Genomic DNA, 5,607 nt, shown 5'->3' with positions numbered 1-5,607 from the left:
CCGGGTTACGGTTCATATATTGTAGCTGACGCAATTTTCGGCGGGGTGGGTCCAAGTTGGGGGCCCATCCTCCTCTGCAGCCAATGAGAGAGCAAGAAGGCTTTTACATCAGAACCCATTGTAAAAAGAAGATCAGACTCAGACCAAAGGGGAAACAAGCCATATTACGAATTACGAATAAGTGTGATCTGTGGCGTCCACGGACGTTATAGTTGACTCGTCTTGCCAGAGCTCACGTGAGTTTGCTGTTGAGACAGAAACAAAGTTATTTTCTCCTGATTTGATCCATCTAAAAAATGCCATTTTAGGGTCAGAATGTTCGGGAGATATGTGTGGCTTTGAAAATTGGTCCAATATTTAGCCTACTTTGGTGACTATGCGGCGATAGAAGGTCGATATCGATATCTGTGTTCACGTTGATATAGCCTATTGGAATAGAATCGATACACTCAGAACCAGTATTCACTCTCCTAAGTACAAGTACAGTATTATCAGCTAAATCTACTTAAAGTATCAAAAGATACAAAAGTATTAACTACTATGCAGCATAATGGTGTATTGCTGCAGCTTGTGGAAAATGAGCAAATTTTGTTTCTCAAGGGAGGCTTGTGTGTTTATGGATCTTATTGACTTATCTTTTTTCCTATTCATGAAATTATCTGTATATAATTCAGTTGTTTAGCTGGGGCCCCTAACTATACTTTTTTTTTAATAAAAGCTAAGTAAATACAGGTCCATGTGTCCTTTTCTATGTAGCTCATAAGATTTTCCTCTTTGAGACATGCTTAAAAGTAGGGCTGCACAATAGATTGTGTTTTTATCGTCATCACGATATCAACTGGCGCGAAAACCACATCGTTAAGGCTGCAACATATCGCAATAGACGCTTAGAGATTTGTTGTGTTAGTTGAAAGAAAATATCAGTAGAAAACTGCACTTTCAAATGTAACTGTCATGCTTTTTAAGTGGTGACTTTTATATTCAACTCAATCTTTAATTTGTTCAATAAAAGAATGCTGGAAATAATTTGCTTTTATTTGTTTTAAATTCAACAATCAATTTGTTGTATTTTAGCAGAATACTAAAAGCAGCAGAAATGCAGAACTGAATACACTTCAATTTCTGTTGATAATCTATACAAGTAATATCGTTATCGTGATATTCAACAACGTTATCGCATATTTCCCTACTTAGGCCTACAAGTTTATAAAATGATCATAGATGTTGTCATAAATCTTAGTCTGCAATTAAAGTCACTAGTTACTGCACCTGTCAAATGAATGTGGAGCATAAAGTAGCCTGCAAATTAAGTGGAATACAGGTATGAAGTTAGCCTGACAAGCCAGACCCACATCAAGATGTTGGGTCTGGGAACTCATCATTGGCAGGGCTCAATCCGAGGGGCGGGATAAACGGTTGTCTTTCAAATTCTATCTGCACGCAATAGGACGCTACAACCAACCGGAGCAACGAAGAAGGTAGCGGAGCTAGTTGATAGATTAAATTTACATCCGGTCGGCTAAACTCCGAACACATCTTCCTTTTTTAAGAATGAGTTCAGTGCCGTTCTTTGTTATTTCCTCAAAGAAATGCTTAACTCCAAGTCTCCAGAGTCGCGGCCAAAGCCGATTCAAAAGACCGCTGTTCGCCAGCAGCAGCAGCCATCGTCTTTGTGTTCAGGTAGCAGGGAATTCACGCGGAACCGTCGTAACTCTGCCGTCATTATGTTATGCCCGCCCACCAACTCTATACACAATGTGATTGGCCTGACTAGAGTTCGGCTTTTCCAGCTCGCAAGCCAATGGAGAGTTGCTAGACTCCCTGGCTGCAAATTACATTTGCTGCCGATAGGGTGCGTCTAGATTTCTAGCCTAGTATGAAGTAGCATGAAATGGAAATACTCAAGTAAAGTACGAGTATCTCATTTCATCAGTGGAAATCATAACTATTTATGAATCTGTTTTTTACAACTTACTAAACTATGCTTTATTTAAAAGTTTTATTTTATTTTTCATTTAACCCATATTCAACGAAGACCTGTCTAGATCAATGATCTTTTTTTCAAGGATGACCTGAGACAGTAGCATAAAAAGTTACAGACAACAAGAACAATAATCATATAGAAGAAATTAGGGCTGCACAGTTAATCGCAATCTTATCGAAATCGCAATATGGACGAGTGCAATATCCAAATCGCTGGGGGTCTATTTGTTAAAGGCAAAATATGTGTCAAACCATTCTGAATTAAGTATTGGTGGTGCTGCAAAGTCGTCCTGGCGTACAAATCACATCCTCCAGACTAAAGAAAAAAATCATCATTTAGTACAGATCCTCGCAAAACTCACACTATAATCATTTACATTTTTCATCTTTAATATTTTTCAATGAAAATGAGAATAATGACACAACAATGATCATTCCCTATGCACAGACAAGTACCAACCAATTTACTCACCATTGTACTAATGAAAGCTATAAAATTAGACAGAGAGTCTTAGTTTACTTAGTCTTAAGTTTACGTTCTTTCGAAGGTTATTCCAAGTGAGGGGAGCAGCACACATTAATGCTTTCTTTCCCAGTTCAGTCCGTACACTTGGAAAATAAAACAGGACCATATCTTATGATCTTATACTGTTACAGTCAGATTTCTGTGCAATCAAAGTGTAAATATACAATGCTAGTTTACCTAGAATTGCTTTATAGATGAACACATATCAATGGCCGAGCCTACGATCAGGTCAGGGTTGGCCAACCAACCCTGGAGTAAAGTGCGGGCTTTACAGTTTATAAAAAATCATCATCATCAGTTATATGCATCAAACGTGCTGCAATGTGCCAATGAAAGTGGTGTTGGGATCCATAGAACACCAAAGATTAGCTTAAACCTAAACTGGACTTAAACCTAAACTTTGACTTGTTGGGAAATGAAACAAACAGCCATTCCATGCAACCCCATCCTTCTTCAAAATGACAGCTGTTCTGTAGTCACAAGCAAAAGCCACCCAACTCAGTCGCCCAGCAGTCATTCCTAATGCTGTGTTCCAGTCAGAGTCAGAATTTCCCAATTGGAATTTTCAGCTTCCGACCTTCAGACATTCCACGTGCACAACGCCTAACATAAATGAAAAACATGGCTGACCATGACAAACTGATGTTTCTTTGGCAATTTATTGTACGGCAGTTTTATGCTTGGAAATGTATTCAATAAATATAATTTTACTTAAATACAGGCAAATATTAGTTTACGTTGCCTTTTAGTTAAACGTTTACCCAGGGCTGGGCAAAATATCGATATTATATCGATATCGTGATACAAGATTAGATATCGTTTTAGATTTTGGATATCATTATATAGTAATATGGCATAAGTTTTGTCTTTTCCTGTTTTTAAAGGCTGCATTACTGTAAAGTGATGTAATTTTCTGAATTTACCAGACTGTTCTAGCTGGTTTATTATTTGCCTTTACCCACTTATGTATATCCACATTACTGATGAGTATTTGTCAAAAATCTCATTGTGTAAATATTTTGTGAAAGCACCAATAGTCAACCCTACGGTATCGATATCAAGCTGTTTGGTCCAAAATATTGTGATATTTGATTTTCTACATATCGCCCAGCTCTACGTTTACCTTTTACAATATGCACATCCATGGTTGCTGCCATTGTTGTGTGAAGTCAGACAACTCCTACTTAATAAAGTCGGCGTAGATGGATTTGCATCAAATTTATAAGTAGGAACTCCGACTTTGAATGGCATTCCATTGTACTTTTTTTCTGATAGGAGGTCGGAAATTTTCAAATTCCGAGTTGTCTGGAACGCAGCATAGGTATGAAGTGCTGTGACAGAACCATCCCTGTAAAGGCAACAGCGGTTCTTGGCTGGTTAGTTCTTTTTTATTTTTAAGAACTTTTGATTATTACACTTTAATTTTAAAGATATGTCACAGCTGGAGGAATGGGCCCCATTGCAACAGTGATGAACCGACAAAGGAAGTGGACCAGTATATGTGGAGAGTGGCTGACGAGGGAATGAGATGCAGGTGAGGAGGAGGCCGAGCTGATGAGTGAAGTGGGAACAAGTGTGTTGATGGGTGTGGCATTCGGGTGATGTGGAAAGGAGGGAATGTCCGGAGGTAGGTGGATGGAGGGAATGAAGTATATTTCAAAATTGTCCATTGCATCTACCCAACAAGCCAAATCTTAAAGAAGTTTAAATCTGGGGCCACCTCTTGTTCACCCAGTAAGAGCATGCGCCCCATGTAGGCTGAGGCCTTCGCAGCGGCCCGGGTTCGAATCTGACCTGCGGCCCTTTGCTGCACGTCATCCCCCATCCCTCTCCCACTGTCACTCTGAAATAAAGGGGAAAAAGCCCCCCCAAAAAAATCTTTTTTTATATATATGTATATGTATGTATATATATATATATATATATATATATATATATATATATATATATATATATATATATATATATATATATATGTATATATATGTGTATATATATAAATCTGATCTTTCTGAATCCTGCATATTGTTTTTACAGAGACGATTGCACATTTGTTTTGTGAATGTTTTTATGTCAGATTGTTCTGGATTGATGTGGAGGATGTATTTCATGTATTGTGTGGCTCTAGGATAAAATTACAAACTAGAGACATAATTTTTTACAATGAAGGAAATTATTTGGATAAATGCCATGTTTTCATTTTGAATCTTTTAATTTTATTTGGAAATGTGTATATCTATAAATGTAAATGGTCTGAAAGAAAACCGAATATTCACCAATTTTAAAATGACAAACTTTAAAAGAAAGCCATCAGGACTATGAACATTTACAATGCCTTTACAACCTCTTTAATGTAAATTTCATGCGCCCCTTTTTCATATATGTAGCTATGCATTTAATGTTTTCAATGTGTTTGTATAGCTATACTTGAATAATAAAGTTTTTTGAAGACAAAAAAAAGGTGGATTGAGGGAGAATGTAGATGTGGTTTGGAGAATATGTGGATGAAGATGAGGGAAGGAGAGCCAGACTGCTACAAGATGTATTTGGAATATAATGGATTGATAAAATTGTATTTTGTACTGGTTGTTGTGTTATATAGCCTAACCATTGTTGCTCTCCAGTTGGTCTGTCTGCTCACCTTCAGTTCTCAGCCTTCTAACAATGAGTTATTGAAAACATCCATGTGTGATCTAATGATCTTTCAGCCTGTTGGTGGTATGACATGTCTGCCCTCCATTCAACCCCTCAGCTGTGATCTGATGTTTGTTACCAAAAGGCTTGAAAAAATAAATTTTCAAAGATAAAAACTACGCAGTACCTTTTGTTTGGGATTGAGGGGAGGTGTCCGGTCTGAGTGCATGTAAAAGAAAATTAAGAAAATAATTATGGGAAATGCATGTGTTTGCACAGTGCATGAAAGCTCTGAGAAGAGGGAGGGCAACGGGTCGAATATGTCCAAATTTATTCCATTCATATGTTATCTCCTGCCTTTGAAACCTTGGGAAAACAATAGCAGGGAAACACTGCGGAAAAGGTCGAGTGTGAGACACAAACGGACATACTGTTTTTTCAACAAAATGCCTTAAATAAAGAAT

The sequence above is a fragment of the Perca fluviatilis genome, chromosome 4, assembly GCF_010015445.1.
Source record: "Perca fluviatilis chromosome 4, GENO_Pfluv_1.0, whole genome shotgun sequence".
Classification (NCBI taxonomy): Eukaryota; Metazoa; Chordata; class Actinopteri; order Perciformes; family Percidae; genus Perca; species Perca fluviatilis.
The sequence above is the reverse complement of the archived record's forward strand: the minus strand, read 5'-3'. Positions refer to the sequence as shown.